This window comes from Ornithodoros turicata, chromosome 4 (assembly GCF_037126465.1).
Source record: "Ornithodoros turicata isolate Travis chromosome 4, ASM3712646v1, whole genome shotgun sequence".
In the NCBI taxonomy this organism is placed as follows: Eukaryota; Metazoa; Arthropoda; class Arachnida; order Ixodida; family Argasidae; genus Ornithodoros; species Ornithodoros turicata.
In genome coordinates, this window is record NC_088204.1 from 58,305,673 (window position 1) to 58,323,868 (window position 18,196).

The following is an 18,196-nucleotide window of genomic DNA, read 5'->3' on the forward strand; positions in this document are numbered from 1 at the left end:
TCATAATGAATCTGTATTCTAATGTACTGTGTTCTAACGTAATAACATGTACAAATAAAACGGGAAAGCTGTGCAGATATGTCACCATTGTGCCACGATTCCCTCCGCGTCTAAGAAACTTTCCGTAAGTGGAACCTTCACCAAGCACCCCCCCCCCCCACACACACACACAGCAGTGAATTTCTGGGGAAATCGCTGTCCGTGTCTAAGGTCAGAAGTCGATTTGTCAAGCATTCCCGTCTCTTCAACGCCGCTTTGCATGTTTTTGCCCCTGCTCGCTGGCACTACGGCCGTTGATAGGAGGGTAATGCAGTCAATGTGCTGCCACCCACGCTGTGTGCATCGGTATGTAATATATTTTGATGCTCACTTACGTTGACATGCTGCTGTTGCAGCACCTTTTGCTTTATCTTTCGAAATGTTATTACTTGAAGGTTACCCTCGTACGCGACGCGGCTGGCATAGGGGCGTCGGCATTTGTCAGCAGGTGGTGAAAACGGAATCTCAACGAAGCTGGATGGCCTTAATTTTCACGCAAGAAAGTCAAGCTGGACAGGATTAGAAATCTCCTACGAAGCACAGAAGAGCATTATGTCATCATCTTTTTTTTTTTTTTGTCGGCACTGTTTGGACATATGGATACATCTCTACGAACTTACTGATTGTGGATTTATGTCGTGTGTGTTGATGGTGGACAGAATGCTTTCACAACATGTAAGTGCTCATTAAGGTTATTCTTGGTGTTTATTATGTCTTGCTAGCGATTTTCAACCGCTTGGTGAATATTCGATCTTACGAAAACACCACTAATAACTTTTACCTTTGTATCTGCCACTTGCAATATTTTCACATCTACATCATCATTTATTCTACATCTATTTTTATATATGTAAGAATAAATTTTCAAGCAGGAACGGTATTTTCTGTAATTCGTTTTTGCAGCTTTCTGATGCAACAGAATAGTCACTGCACATTCAAAAAGTACATCGGCAATGAGACTTTCAACGTGACTTTAATGGGAAAATCCTTGCTGCTGTACATTTGGCCAATAGGAAACTAGGCTGGCCTCCAATTGGTGCGACTGAGCACGGTTCCACTTCGTTCGCATTACCATTTACAGTGATTTCTCATTGGAACCCACTAAATTCCTGTTGTTTTTAATATGGTATTTGTTCAAAATTGTCGATTCGGAATGATAAATTTTGGTCACTTTCAATGAGAATTGTGAATGTGATATCCACTTAAAGGAGCATGGAAATCATTTGGAACCTATATTTTTCACCTGCTTGATATGAACATACTACCTTCATAAACTGTCACGCCAAACATTTCGTTCGAAAAGCGCGAATTTCCTGAGAAAATTAGTTTGCGAGAATGCGCTCCGCGGTGATAGTCTTCCCCAAGCAGAGTCTGGCGTGTGGTGACGTCAGGCGGTCGAGCACTTCATTGGCTGCCGGAAGCGTCGGCTCCCCGCCAGAATCGTCTGCTAGCTCCGAAATCGTGGCCACTTACCGACTGAGACGCTGTTGCTATTTATTTGCGTTTGACATTCACTTGCGTTCTTACATGATTTGTCTCGTACGTTTTGCATAAAACAAGACTGCGGGCAGGGTAAAAGGTGTGGCCAGGCCTCTGTGTTGCTGTGACGACCCGGGTTGAGATGGATCGTACGCGGTTGTAGTTTCTGTTCCGATTGTGCTGAGGTGTCGTTAATTAGTGAACAGTATTGTGCCTGTGTGTGCAGCATATATATGATACGACTTAATACATTCCTGTCACTTGGAGATTAATTCCATGTGCCATTGTTGTATGCTGCGTATGACCATTCAAAAAAGAAAACGCTTATTTGGTCATGTGTTTTGGGGTTTCCCACAGATCGCAAGCAGATGAACTCTACTGACTTTATTTTGGTATCCATGTTGTTGTGCTCGTGGAGACGTTGCGCTCCTGATATCAGTAAGATATGGTACGCGCAATGTTACACAGCCATGCATTCATCGGTCCGCTCTTTCGCCCCGGAAATGCCAGTGTCCATGCAGTTCAGAGCCCATAGTGTTGACCACAACACGGAGAAAATCATGGTCGACGACTTCTTAAAATGAAAACACTGGTCACTGCGCCGCGTCTCCATGACTATGCATTTGTAACCAAGAAGGAGCACTATATTTCAATCTGAATGTTTGTTCACACTTAGCAGCATCACTTACCAGCCTCCGGTACATTCGTGTGGCGAAATCGAAGCTGGCGGAGCTTATAGGCTCCAACTCCATAAATCGTTTCGTCAGGAAGAGCAGACGTGTCGCCTAAAGAGTGTTCAGTTCATCACCTGTCCTTCCCAGGACGTCCAATGAACAACAACGCTTCGTGCTCGGTCGACGTGCCGGCGCCGCGACTCCGGAGAAATGGCAAAAAGAAAGAAAAAGACGGCGCCGCCACATGACGTCAGCGGCTGACAGCCGAGTGAGGGTGCATTTCAGCCGCGAGATTCAAAGCTCCCTCGCGCGCCAGGATTTAGCGCTACGCTCGAACTTTTTGTGCGCATATGTATCACAGGGCTCGTAATTTCTACTTCTCCCGTCATAGTTTATTCCGATCATTTCCATGCTCCTTTAAACCGAATGAGATTTCTGGTCCATTTTGAATTGGACTATTTCCAGCAGGGTTGACCAATTTTCGTGACTTGGAACTGCTTAGATATTAAATAAACGGATTTTAAAGATCAGAGCCGCCTCCGCAGCCCCGGAGCCTCCAGCGAGACCGACATCAACGTGACGTATTGATCTAACCGAACCAGAGGGCTGCGCTGGTTGCGAGCAGTCCACCGTGTTGTTATTGTCTCCAAGTTCGTCTGCTCTGCTTTGAACGCTTGTGAATAATGTGAAATTAGGTGACATTTCTTTGACTTCTGGAAGCTCCGAAGTAATCATATCAGGCGGTGCACCTTGTTACGTTCCTGGTTATATGAAGACGCCCACAGCTAACCCAGAGGTGTTTCACGAGCCGGGGGAACGCGAGATGAGCGAAAGTGAGAAGATGCAATTTCCTGTGCAAACCCTGACCTACGAGAAAAATTACGCGTCTGTTCTTCGCATTTTTCGGACGACGTCTACAAATCCATTGACATTTAGCGAATGCGCGTAGGAATTCCAGTAAACAGAAAGCGTTTGAGTTGACGCCTTGCCGACAACATTCACTGAACAAAGGCAGCTACTCAGCATGCCATTGTCCGAGGTAAGTGACATTTGTTTCGGAGCGTTCAATGCGCAAATGATTTGACGATATGCTGCTACGACGACGCTTTCGCGGAATTCGTGTGTCCCAGCTAGAATGTACGGCCCGCCATAAAACAATAAAACGAGCAGAGGCTCAGCCACACACCATGCGAGAAAGATAGATAGCTGTTCCATCCTGCGCACTCAGTAGTACTGCATGACGTTATGCCTTTTGCAGTTAAGATTTGCGTGAAATGTAAAATGTTGTATAGCGCACACTTGGAACACACCAACTGGTTCAAATCGGTGCAGAATAAGTTAATTTCAGCTGGGGGCATTTGATCTCATTTATCGAAAAAAATCAGTTGATCAGATTAGAGGTATCTTTTCCCCGCAATCAAAACTGCTTCAAAATCAATAGGGTTCCATACAGGGTGCCCCAGAAAACGTCTCATTGAATTATAATTAAAAAGCTACGCCACCTAGAATCAGGCGGTCAACAGCATTTGTTCTTATTAGGTTTTTGCCACCTCCTAATGTGAATGTGATGTACTCCAAGTTTAATTATGTAAATATTTGCGAACTGAACTCGGAAATTTGCCAAGTAAAGGTCACTTTTTTACCCCATCAATATGAAGAGCGTGCCGAATTCACTAAAATGCATGATAATTCACAGTGATACTCACGAGCTATCCCGTCGGAAAAAATAGCCGAATATCATGCTTTTCGGAGCACCGGACCATAGCGCGCGATGACTTTTTGAGCGCAATCGCTCGCAGTGCGACGAAAGGAGGATCCGAAGCCAGCCCACAGAGTGATAGTAGAAAAAGTAACAGTTCCTAAAATTGGGAGAGGGAAAGCATTATCCCAGCGAAAGTCGGACGTGATAAGCCGTGCCTGTTTTATCTCTCTCTGCGATGTCGGGGAGGGCTGGGTTTCCAACCTTCTCTCGTCGGACTGACAAAGATTGCGCTGAGAAATTCATCGTGCGCTATTCTGTGCGACCTCCGTAGAGCATGATGTTCGGCTATTTTTTCCGATGGGATAGCTTCTGAATATTCCTGTCAATCATCATTAATTTGACTAAATTAGACACGCTCTTCACATTGGTGGGGTAAAAAAGTAACCTTTACTAGGCAAATTTCCGACTTAAGCTCGCAAAAATTTACATAATTAAATTTACGTTACACGACATTCACACGAGGAGGTGGCAAAAACCTTGTAAGAACAAATGCCATTGACCGCATGGCTCTAGGTGGTGTAGTTTTATTATAATTCAATGACACGTTTTCTGGGACACCCTGTATATGGCACAGAGCATAAATAGTACCTTATTAGCATGAAATAATATTTCTTGTTGGATGATCGATTATCCCTGCCTAAAACTGTAGACTGCATCAGGCATCATCTCCACTGTAGAATGTGACTCATCCAAATAGTATTATAAAGTCATTTTATCATGAATTGATGCGCAGTTACACTTTTCAGAAACCCACAACTGTTTGCAACCTTGCCTTGCGGTACTCAGCCCCACTTCCTGATGCCAAGTAGGGCAAGCCTCCCTCCTTCTAGCACCGTCCCTCTAACATAGTGTCAGTCGTTCTTAGGGTGTGCAGAGACGAGCACGGCTGTGCAAAAAGCATAACGTCATGCGAATGTGCGTCATGTGCGAAATGTGCAACTGGCATCCTTTGGCGATATGAGCTGTTCCGCACCTCGAGATCCTGATGTAACAGCTGCGTCAACGTGGTATTGTGAAGCATATGTTGTAGAAGCATAATTATTTGGCAATACTACTGCTGATGTTTGAAGGGATTGCCTCAGGACGAGGGCCGCTGATATTTCGACAGAGAGTGTTCTTCTCCTGGGCACTGTCCGGATCTTTGGCATTGTATTTAAAGGCTTAGGTAACCCTTTAAATACCATGTAAATGATCCGGACGGTGCCCAGGAGAAATAGCAGCGGTTCTCGTCTTGAGGCAATTCCCTTAATACTTCCTTATACTGGTTCGCTGGATTTCTACCAGTCTACGTACTGCTGATGTTGTGCTACGTGCCACAGCGATGTGACACCTATAGCATGACCACGACCATCTCTATAATACACGACCATCACACTCGCACCTAGCCCCAGCGCCACTGCTGTAGTTTCGCCAAGCGGCCGCCGCGCGTTTGTGGCGCTGAATACGGGACCCTCGGCAGACGACGCATGCTATGCGGATACCGTTGGTGCCGTCGTTCGCGTTTGGTTTTTGCTATTTTTCGCGCGGTGGACAGTGTTTGTCTCCAGTGCATGGTTTGTGCATGGTGCAGACGTGATGGTGTACTGCACCACCCAGCTTTGCAAGCCGAAGAAAGCAGTGTCGAACACAAGTATTTCATTCCACGAGTTCCGCTCAAATGCTGTCTTATACGGGAGAAGTGGCTCGAAATATATCGCTGCGTCTTGACACGAGTAACTTCATTGCGAATTGCGATTGTTTCGTTTCATATAGGGTGCACTTTTTGGATGGCAGTGTGTACCATAAATAGTTTTATCTAATATAGCTGAGTACCTTTTACGCATCTCTCTCTGAAAAAAAAAAAAAACGAATAATGAACCGTGGCCTCCGACCAGGGGTGGACATAAATGCATTTTTTGAGCATTTAAATATAAATACAAAATACTTTGTTGAAAGGGGTGTTTAATTACCCTTCATAAATACTTTTCGATAGGAGTATTTAAATATAAAATATACAGTATTTAAATGCCGTAACTAGTATCATAAATACTGTGATGAAGATGTCATCTGAAATCACAGAAATAACGATGAACATAACAACGAGTCAGCAAGGAAAAATATCATTTATTTGTTAGATTATCACGGTAATTTTAATATGAGAAGTTTTTGACTGCATCGCTTAGGATTCTTGTGTTCGGCCGTACAATCAGATTCGCAAAGGAGAACAGCATCTTCACTGGTGCCGATGAGCAAAGGCTTGCATTACATTTGATGAAGATCCTTCTTACAACAAAGTAATCAGCCGCGACCATTGTCTGCAACAACAGCGAAAATCTCTCCATTTAAAATCGTTTTTCGCCTGCATGCTAGCTTGCAATCTGCGTGTTCTCGGCATCTCAAGGCCGAAGACTTTACCATCGGCGCAAAGCGCAAAATTCTCAGACGTGGCACCGTGGCTACGGTACCTGCGTTTAGTGATCACGAAGTTCACACACCCTTGCATCTCCCAGGAGTGCAAAACGAACACAAAAGGTAGCGTCGCAGAAAAGCCACCATCAAGAAAAATTCTCAGAGTGGCTTGTATCCGAACAGCATAATAAAGGTTAGCAGAGCATTGTAATGGCAAACCGCAAAAGAAGAAAAAAAAAGTGTGAAAGTAAAATAAAATGGGACCAATAAGTAGGAAAACAAAACAAGCAACTGCTGATTTAAAACTGAAGTGCTTGCTTATACAACAAATTCTGTTGGACGTCGTAACAGGTGTCAGTCATCTCTTTGCCAGGAACAGTTCCTTCTTACGGTCGCACTCACCCATTCTCTGTAACTGCCCTGTATGTTAACACGGAACGCCTCTCACGTGAAACGCAAAGTCTGAACGCGCTTGCGTCTGACAATCATAAACGCATGATAACTGGCCCAACACACAAGGTGCAGCTGCCAAGTTTATGTGTACGATGTACGGCACATAGTGCGCGAGTTTCACAGTTTTACATGCCACCTACGCTTCAGAGCACAGCCTATTTCTGAGTATTTGGTTTCAGAACTCTTAGCTCTACATGAACAGAGAACCTGCGACAATACATAAACATGTACGCACGAAGAATTAACCACAAGGAGCACTCATATTGCACACAGCTGAGCTACAACAGGCGCTCTTCTCGGTCCCACAAGTGGCGCCCCTGGCGGGCGCTCCGCGCGTAAATACGGCACTTCCGCTCCTCGAGGCGCGGACGGAAGTCCCATAGGCGAACGGGCGTGTGTTATGGTCGTGTATTATAGAGATGGTCGTGAGCATGACAAAAGCAAATTAATCTCCCTTGGTGCAGCCCGACCGACCCTCAAGATCTGAGCTTCCCCCTTTCCGAAATAACATGCAGCTGAGATTCTGAAAAGCAAGTTCAAGTCCTGTGCTGGCAGATCTCATATCTGAATACACCTTGTCTTGTGAGGAGTACAAAAAACAGTTACAGTCACAGCCTCGCGAAATCTCGTGTGCATGTGACATAGGACATACCTTACATAGTATGCCCATAAGCTCTACAGCTATTCATCTACATTTAAATTAAATCCAGAAGAATGCTTGTATCTCATGGCTGGTTTGAGACATGTGCCGTTGCAGATAAGGAGGTGCAATAGTAAAATTTGGAGTTTTCTCACACAAGAATAAGATGCAATTGGCCATAGTCAATAGATACAATTACATTATCTGGCGCAGCGATTGGGCGTAACCTCTCCCCATGTAACCATCCTATATGCCGTGCAGTAATATTTTGAGAGCTGACGATCTAGACTTTGTTTCCTTCTTAAGTCGAACAAGGCTATAGCACCCTTGTCGAAGGGCCCATCTTGCGCCAACAGCAGCACTCACATCATAATAACAACAAGAGGCACATGGCTGAAAGCAACAACTGCCTGCCGTTGCGGCATCCAGAGCACATGGTCAAGCGAGCCCTGGGTAGAAAATAGGTCACTGGGAAGCACCCTCCTGTGCTCAGCCAATCTCTTTTAGGGCATGAATGTTGCAAAGGAGCTTCGCATGTTTGACATCATGAGGGTGTCTACCCTGACGAAATCACAGTATATAACGGCACTGTCATGTTGTCAGCCCCGACGAACAGCAACTACGACGAGGCAGTGGCATCGACTATGACTCGTGGCGAGGTGGCGAGGAAGAGGACGGAAGAACAGACTGGCAGTTCGTGCATGGACTTGGAACGGGGAGAATAAACCCTGGACACTCTGACGTTGTTGTCTGGTTGTAGGTCCGGGAGAGGTTTAACTGGCGCGGTCGACGTTATCACCCAACCTCACGCTCCTAACAGGACAGGTTGACGGAGTTTCTCGGCACAACCTACGTCACGACTCTGATCACTCCGAAGCAAGGGCAGCTCGGCGGACCGGACTTCTGGCCTGCCGATCTCAGGGAACGGCAATCACCTTGGGCTGTGTGGTATCGGCGGCAGCACCAGAATTCTAGCAGTGGCGGACAGGCGGCGAGTTCAGGGACGGGTGAGTTTCTCAATTGATTTTCTCCCTAAGGACCAGGTCAATGATAAGGACGAGGGGAATGGAAAGGGCAGAACAGGGTAGGGATCTCGCGCTGGAAGGGGCGCATCAGACGTCATTGTCTACTGGGCATATGGAAGGGTGGACCGACTCTGAGCAGGACAGCATGCGCGGAGACCCTGTGAGGCAGAATAGTAGTGAGATGGTAAATGCTACCGCTGATCTGGGGTCGGATCGAAGGGACTTGGAGGCGCTTAGATTGCACATTGTGCTCCAAAGGTTAAGATTGGCGACGGTGCAGACGGAGGTGCAGGCTCGTGGGGAAAGCGCAAGCGCATGGGCGAGTGTGCTGCAGAAGTACGGGCTACCTTGTCCCCGATGCCCGATCTGGATGCCTTGATGCCAGCGTGGTTTGGTGACGCGTTATGCAATTCCCTGGAAATTCCTGAGTCTGTGCAGGGTGCTGTGATTCTCCCTTTCTTGAATGAGCGGATGTGCGCTTTCGTGGCTTCCCAGACCACCACGGAAATCCTAACCTATGTGCAGTTGAAGACGTTAATTCTTAAAGAGTTGAGGCTAACGGCTAACACGTACGAGCTTTTATTTAAAGGGACCGAAAAGTGAAAAATAACCCCCCTTTTTTTTGCCCACTGTCGTGCACAACATAATTGTTTGATAAGACACGGAAAGCATAACTTCTCAATTAGGCATATTTTTTTACGTATAAATATTTTGAAGATTGCCGGAACATGGACGGCGCTGCCAACGAACGGCGAAAAACAGCAACTTGGGTATCGGGTCCACGGCTGCCAGAGATTGGTCAACCCTTACCACGTGAGAGTTAATTTTGTAGAGAACAAAGTTGACGCACATTATCTTAAAGCTAGACGCCATTTTAAAAATGACGCTCACCTCCATCGTTTCTACGTTAATAAAGCATTCAGCTACTTCGCCGCTACGAGCTATGATCCGCCGCGCCATCCGTAAGGCCGTCTGTGTTATCGCGTTTATTGTTTACGTCGTGGGTGGTCATGTTGGTCGCGCAAAGCAGAAACTGGAAGTGAATGACATGCCCGTGGCTGCTGTGTCACGTATTCGAGAGACCTACATATGCCTGGTGTAGTTTTGGTGTTCGGGGATGCAAAAATCATGTTCGTTCATCTTCGACGGCGGGCGTTTTCTACAACAAGATTCGACAGGAGAGTGCGCGAAAACGAATGCGGTTCGAAACATTCGTCTATTAGATGCAGCAGTCGTGTCGTGTGTGCTGAGCTCATTTTGCTGCCGATGACTACGAAGATGCCGTAGAAGGCGAATTGCTAAGGCGACTTCCAAGCAAACTGCTGTTCAGTAACCAGTGATTTTTCTTCACCGAGGTGACGAGTTCAACAGAACGTATTAGGTATGTACAGGCGTCACACATGTATAAATTATAATATAGCGATGACGAATTCCATTTAACTTATGTTATCCTACTTGTCCCGTACTCAACATTGTCAACATCAACAAATTTAATTTTAGAGGTTTTCCAGTGTTGAAGTGGCGCCAGACTGCTTCATGTGTGTGTGATCCAGGCACTCAAGTTGACATGACAGAAATAGCTGAAAGCAGGTATGCAAAGTCCACAGATGGAAGCACTAGATTTGTTACGTGTTGCAGACTTTGTGACATTTTTGGAGTCTTTGGACAGGTGCAGAACATTGGTATGACGTCAACAGTAGGAGAAGGAACCGATGAGAACTACTTGGTTGTTTGAAGGGTAGAAGAATACTTCCTGTTGAGGTGCAGTTATGACTAAGGAACGCTAATTAATTTTGTAGAGATGCATTCTCTACACACATCTTTGAAGTCCCACTATTGAAATCGTTCAACGTGTGTCACAGCTGCAGTGAGCCTACAAGGTTACCACATCATATTGGTACTAAATTTGCAGAGTTCCCCTATCTCGGACGCAACTGTCATTTCTCTTTATTGCTTTCCCGATCCTACCTTCTCAGAGATTAATGTGGTTCTCCATGCATTGCATGGGCACTGCCTTTTTCTACTCATGCTTTCGATTTCTTGTTCTGTTAAATAAATCTTCAATTGAGAGTTTGTAGCATTCACGCTGTCTACTGTGTTTGCCCCTCATCTATATTGATGTGCTATAACGGTATAGCACATCAACATGCCAACAACCTACCAACAACAACCAAACTCGAAACTACACGATATGGTAACATCCACATATATAAAATTTTAGTCGACGGAGATTTGCTGCTTTTGTACAACCTTCATTGTACATTCCTTTTGTCTCACTTAGCACACCTGAAGAACAGTTCTCATCTTCATCAAGATGACAGGTCATTGTTGGGTCTGCATTATTATTGCTCCTGTAATTCTTTCACCAACAGAGAATACAAAAGTACACAAATGGTAAATATAACTAGCTTGTTAAATTCAAAACGGAAAGACGAAACTGTTTATACTTCTCTTGTTTATTTTGTTGCAGGTTTTACAACGCTATCAAGTACGTCAAAACATCAAAGGGCAGGGAGCCCTACTCTATTTCCTAAATCCCTGGACAATAAAAAAGGAAGATTTAGCTTGAGTTGCGGAAAAATGTTGCGTCTGCTCTTATATGTATTTCAATTAAACGTTACGATGCGTTTGTCGTGTACACTGAAGCCAGTTTCAAGTTACAGGGGTGTCAAAAGTACTTTACAGAAGTACATCTCAATTACAGTAACACATAACTTATGCAATAAATTATTTAGCCATTTTTGAATACTATTGCCCACACCAATGCTGCATGGTTAACTTTAAGCCCAGATCAAGGGTTGCTAATACTTGACGTCAGCCCTCAAGTCCTTTACAAATGTTAGTTGACGACAGAATAATGAATCAGTTCAGGCTGGTTCACACTGCCACGTTCGCGCTTACGGGCTACGGGTTGCGCTTACGTAGTACCCATCTCGTTGCCGCCTACGTTCCTCCATCGTTCACATTACTACGTTTCGGCGCTCCGTTCCTCCAATGAGGAGCGCCCTCCTAGAGCGCCATCTTTCGGAAGAAAAGTGAAATAGAGCCACAGAGTAGCATGGCGTCCAGCGTCGAGCACCCCGGTGCCGGCTGCTTTGGAAGACAATCAGACATTCCTTGACGATGTTCTTAACTGTTAATGTTCTTAACTTGACATCGTTGACAGTGCAACGTACAACTCGCTACTTCGGAGAGATTCATTGAGTAAAGATATCACCTGACAGACCCACTGCTATGCTAATTGTCATTCATGAGTTTATTTTTTCGTGGCACCCCTGTAACCGCTTCTTTTGCTATTGTATAGCCAGGGAAACTTCTCAACTAGGAGAATAAGAGCTTCTAAGACATCCAATGTTTCCGCCATCTTTGCAAGGAGACGCGCGAGACAAAACGCTTGCGCGGCATCCGAACTTTTCTGCCATCCGATTGGCGAGTGCGCTTACGGTTACGGACCTTGCGGGAGAAAAGTTGAAGTTGCTTCAACTCCCTGCGGAAACGATCTTGCGGGCACCGTCTCTTCGTCGTCATGGCAACCCCCACCGTAAGCGCCCGTAACCCGTAGACGCAAGCGTAAACGTGACAGTGTGAACCAGCCTTTACAAGTACTCCTTTTAGCAAAATCGAGTTAATTAAGTGTTAAATCTCAATCTCGGTTCAAATATTAATTGGCATTTGGAAACCTGGTCAATAAGAAGTATATTAAAAGGTTATGAACGCAGTTCAGCTGAATGACACTGATGAAAATTATCTTATTTACTCATGTATGCAAGACATGAGTATAATCTACAAATACAGATATGCCCCCAGGTTACTTGACCCTCCATTAACAAACTAACAATAATATGCTGTGACTGCAAAGAAAAAGCAATGAGAAAAACTTGCAGCACGCAAGAAATGAAAAGTTGCTGACATCAATATATACATTTCTACAAGCTGCACACTGATGGGAAAACCATCCCTAATAGCATGCATGACTAAGGCAGGAAGAACATTTTCAATCGTACTTTCTCAGAGCACCCCATATCCGCTTTGTGAATAGCCGACAGGTGATATAACGGAATTTCCTGCAGAAATAAGGGTTTTGCGTCCAGTTTGCCGTTCAACTAGCGCGTAAAGACCACAGGGCGCTGCCGAGTATGTTGCCATGCCCTTCGGTTTCTCGGATGTATGTAAAAGACACTTCCAGTACTTCGGTGTCAAGGCACAGTATTTCGAAACATTCGTTAGTTGTTATGCAATTGTCTGTCTGCTTTTCACACGCATTATCTACCCCTCGGCAGCAAAAACACTGGCCCGTAGTATCCATCGGTTTGCATTTCCCACATGAGCACCTGCGCGACGAAAAAACAGCGCTTGTTTCGGCTTACACAAGTGCTCCTCCCTGATACATGCAAATTTCACAAACCAGTTCGTGTTCACGGCACGGTGAGGTACTGGTGAGTACAAATGTGACTCCGGTAAATCTCTGGACGAGGAATCTTCTGCTGCGAAGTACACACTTTCCAACACGCTATCGCCAGTGATTTCCCCAGAAATTCACTACTGGGGGGGTGCCGAGCTTTCAAGGGGGGGGGGTGCATGCGTAATGAAGGTTCCACTTACGGAATTTTTCTTAGACACGGAAATAATCGTGGCACAACGGTAACATATCTGCACAGCTTTCCCGGTTCTTTTGTACATGTTATTACTTTAGAATACAGTATATTAGAATAGAGATTCATTGTGAACGGCATTTCAACATTAAGATGCATAATCACACGACCGACAAAGATAAGAGACTGCCATCTTGTCAACGAAGACCTGGCAATCAACGGTGAATACCTTAGAACACCTCGCTTGGTTGTGTTGGGCGTAAATGGCTCTTGATGATCCACATTGAGTTTGCGTGCCCACACACATTTTTGCTCGTACATACGCGCAATATATGCACTGCACAGTCACTTTCAAATGATTTTGGACAAAAGCATCGTACGATCATCTGCATGACTGTGGTCGTACAACCCAAGTTTAACAGTGCAGGATGTAATTCGCTTCGCCGGACTCACTACCAGAACGTGTTGGTGGCCGAGATGGGTGGGGTCACCTGAAAAATTTCAGGGGGGGTGTTGCAAAATGCAGGGAGGGTGTACCCTGGAAAAGGGGGGGAAATCCCTGGGGGGGAAATCCCTGGCTATCGCACGAACAGAAGTTCTGTGTGAGCGATGTGTTCACGAATGCGGAATTCCAGCGCACTCATGTTCGAGAGGTTCGACATTCTAGATGTAGAAAGTGGTCACAAATGCCCACTGCATTTTTTTCGTTTTCGTCTGATTATAGCGAGCAGAAGCGTGCGTATTACATGCGTCCTCGACAGATGGCACAGGGTGATGCAATTGTTGACAGACTGCTCGGTTTCCTACTAGGTCCCTGGACATGCAATCGTCGAAAATTCGATTACAGAAAAACAACAGCGATTTCAGCGGAGTTCTTTGATATTTGATCTTTTGAAGGTTCAAGCTTTTCGCTGAACATAAAGTTTCGATAGGTTTATATTCACTTTTCGGTCCCTTTAACAGCGCAACGAAGACGGCGGAGGAGTCTTGGAATCAGTTCGCCACTAGGGTAGAGACATTGTTCAGGTAGTACTTGGAAAGTCGAGGCGTCCAGACGCTGGATGACCTCAGGAAATTAATGTTATCAGACCGACTGAACGAGGAAATGTCTGCGGAAATGCAAAAGTTTTTTCGTACAGGGTGAAGTAAATCAGTGGCTTCGTCCTCGGGAGCTGGTTTCAGCTGCGGAAAATTTCGAGGAGTCGTGGCAGGATTTAGCTGACGCGAGAAGACATCTCTCGCACATTATCCGAACAGCTATGCTAAAACGGAGAGGGATACCGCACGACCTCGTCGGCCAGGGGACAGTGACGACGGGAACCCGAGACGCTGTTTCCAGTGCGGGAAGTCCGGTCACATGCGTAGGGCTTGCCCGGAGCTCCAGCGGGGATCGGAGGGGCAACGACCTGTATTTCAAACGGATGGTCCACGGAGGTTAGTCGCCAAAGTTGGGTTCCAGGGTACAGACGGAACAGTTCGGGATCATGCGGACTGGACATTGCCATAGAAGGTAGAACGGTCACAGCCAGAGTAGACTCGGGCGCGGATGTACCTGTGGTGCACCCAAGAGATGTACGCGCCAGCTGAGTGCCGGGCGCAAGCGGGGGTGTTGTACAGTTAAAGGGTGCTTTCGGAGCTGCGGTTGAGGCAGAACTGCAATATTTAGATATCGCGCTGAAAGGGGAGAATGGGGGAGTGGGAGTTCCACCTCAATGTAGGATCTTGTGTGCGGTTACCAGTGAGTTGTCGGATGATGTCGGTGCTCTGACCACACCTCGAGAATACGAGGAGCTCACCAGGGTTGTCCGAGGGGCCAAATCGGCAGCGGAGGAGATGACCACGATGATTGAGTGCGTAGAATCGGAAGGCATCGAAGCGGCAAACGCGGAGGAGCCAAGGGTAGTCGAAGGCGACACCGTAATTGTCGGAGTAGACAGCGTAGTAGTAGAGGGTGAAGGTGCGGAACCCTCCGATTTAGAGTTCGATGTTTCCGGCTACTGTCTACACAAACGTCGCAAGTTTCATAGTAGCGATGTCGGGCCAAATCTATTAGGTTCAGGCGACGAGAACAAGCCATCTTCCACGAATCGCGGCTTGCAGTCGGGCGTGGAAGACAGCGAGTGTTGTGTACAAATGATACGAAACGAGGGGGGTAGAAAGGACCAAACTGTGGCGATTATGAACGACGAAGCTGCAGGATCAGTTTCAGAAATGAGGATTGATATAGAGGTTACTAAAATTGTGACCAGCTTGGGAAATCGAGTACGCTTGCTGAAGCCTCCCGATTTCCTGAGTCTGGATGCAAAGGCGTACGACCCACATTGGTACGTGAACGCAATTGAAGAATACGAAATACTGGACAAAGAACGAGCTAGGCTCAAGCTTGAAAATACGGTACAGTGACGTTGCGACAACTACAAGATGAGAAATCGAAGTCTGCGGGGTAATGCCAGGATCGTCAGGTGGTTGGACGGAAGCATGTCGGTACATTTGTGTTCTGAGATATTTCACGTCCACAAGCAGTCACAGGTGCAGGTTGACTGCAACTACTTGAGAGAGGGAACATGTCAGGCTTCATAGCCAAGCTCAGGCATTTTCAAGTGGGCGAGGACACTCAAATTAAGTGGGCGACGATCGAGCGCGAGGCGTACGCAATCGTGCGGGTACCCGGGCAGCTGGACACTGGCGTATGCGGGAACAGGGTAAAGGTCTTGATAAAGGTTGACAACAATCCGTGTCGTCCCATCCAGTGCGCGTTTAACCCGGTGGGCATCGTACTGCAAAAGTATTGCGTAAAGCTGGAGTACATTCGGGGAAAGGATAATGTAGCTGCCGATTTGCTGTCTAGGTCATGCACTTGATCCAGCGGTGGGTTTGAGAAATGTATGCAATGGTGGAGGGTTTAATTATTGTGGGAAATAACGTGTGCTCCCTGCTAGGGATGGTTGCGGGATTTTAGTATAGCTTTAACGTTAACTGTGCTTTTGCTTTTAGCTTTTGGGGTTTAACTTTATGGGGGTCGATTTACATTATATAACAAAGCAAGTGTTTGGGCTGGTTGGTGCATGTTTAAATTAAAAATGATTAAAACCCCCCAGTGCTGGGTAGGACGAGGACGAAGGATAAAAACTCAGAACTAAAAACTCAGTGCCGGTCCTTGTCGTTTTTATCCTTCAACCTCGTCCAACCCAGCACTGGGGGTTTTTAATCATTTTTAATTTACATTACATACTGATCGTTCGTGGAATATATCAGTTGAGGTACTAACTGGTTCAGAGTCATGTAGCCTGGAAGACCGCAGTGTTTCGTGTCGCCTCATGTTTGTTCGCCAGCCGGCCCTTCATCAGCACGCATGAAACGTGGACACGGTTTCACACTCCAACGGAGGGAGGTGTCATGTTGTCAGCCCCGGCCGCCCCGGCGAACAGCAACGACGACGAGGCAGTGGCATCGACTATGGCTCGTGGCGAGGTGACTAGGAAGAGAACGGAAGAACAGACTGGCAGTTCGTGCCTAGACTTGGAACTGGGAGAATAAACGCTGAATACTCTGACGTTGTTGTCTGGTTGTAGGTCCGGGAGAGGTTTGCGAAAATCCAAAAGGGCTTGCAGGTACACGTACACAGAGAAAAGAACAGGGGGAACGGGTGTACCGAAGAGGGGAGCAAAGGAAGGGAGGGGGGGATGACGTTTCGAGCGAAGGCTCTTCTTCAGACTAGATGGACGGAGTCCCCCCCGGGAGATTTTTAACTGGCACAAAGCAGCATTTCTTATTTCTTGCTGTGAGTGACATGAGTGCATTAATGTGGTACAACTTTGGACAGTATAAGTCTCATGCTCGTAACTGTTTCTATTTCCTACATGTAATTAAGACTTAAGCACATTGAGAGGCGGAACTTATCTGAGCTGTCTTATGTGTTTTTTCTTGAGATGTTTTCATATTCTGCACAGGGCTTGTAATTCTAATTCTCCCATGATATTTGTTTTCGAGTCCTTCCATGCCCTTTAAATACCATGTCAATGATGAGGACAGTGCACAGAAGAAGAACAGTCAAAATATTGGTAGCTGTCCTCCAGAGGCACTTTCCTTCACATTTCCTAACCAATTCGCTGGATTTTCTACCAGTTTACATTTATGAACAAAGATATTCAAAGTGGCATCAGGGAGAAATTGTTTCATAAACCACTTGTTATTGCGGACATATTTTGTGTGGGTCAGTTGCTGTTTCATTTGCCTCTCACATATATTGCTGTTGCATTTTAGGGATGCGTTAGGTTGACCCTCCCCTGTGCACATCTGATGTCCACCTTGGACTTACTGGCTAGGCTGCTAGCCCTTGATACATGAACCCATCCCACAAGCAAATGGGAACACGGGGCCCTGCACCTGAATACATCATTGTGAAGTTGAACATGATGGAGAAGTTACAGGGACAGGTACAACAAACACACAGAGAGTTCAACTAGTATCTGGTTTATTTGGACAAAAGACCCCTAGTCCAAATAAATCTGTTGCTAGTTGAACGCTCCCTGTGTTTGTTGTACTTGTCCCTGTCGATTCTCCAATATGTTAAGTCCAAACAGACATGCTCTATTGTACTGTAAAGTTCTCAAGATAAAGCAAAATTTCAGTCACGCTTGGCTTATCCTGTTATTGTGCAGTTCAGTGAACGTCTACACCACATTATAGAGCTGAAACATGACATGGACAGCCGGAATGTGTGGTATGCAGACGAGGATGAAATCTCACAGTGTACTCGAGGCGCTCGCGAGTGTGCGATTAAAGTGTTCTGTTCTTATACGGAGCGGTCGTCCCTTACTGCCTCCCGGCCGATTTCCTACACGCTCGACTACGACATGGTGGCAGCGGTCCCTTCTCTTTGAGATCGCTTCGCTTCGACCTCTGCCTCGGAAGCCATTGCCATGACCGAGGAGTCCGCTCCAGAAGAGGCCAGGGAGATGGTTAGTGGGGCCGCAATCGCCGTGCCCTCGTTCAACCCGTTTGCTGTGGGGCTGCCAGCACGCTTCGACTTCCGATACCCAGAAGGTTAGAAACGGTGGATAACCCGTTGGGAGCGTTATCGGGGCATAGCAGGGCTTCACAAGCAAGATTCCGCAACGCAAATCAACACATTCCTATACGCC

The 18,196-nt window shown here is 46.3% G+C and overlaps 1 long non-coding RNA gene across 1 annotated transcript; it reads left to right on the forward strand.

Annotated features, from left to right (window-relative positions):
• Nucleotides 1-7,669: 7,669 nt before the first annotated feature.
• Nucleotides 7,670-10,998, forward strand: LOC135393229 (uncharacterized). The gene is made up of 3 exons (XR_010422538.1): nt 7,670-8,442; nt 10,742-10,854; nt 10,931-10,998. It is a non-coding gene; the product is annotated as an uncharacterized LOC135393229 (long non-coding RNA).
• The last annotated feature ends 7,198 nt before the right edge of the window (nt 10,999-18,196 follow it).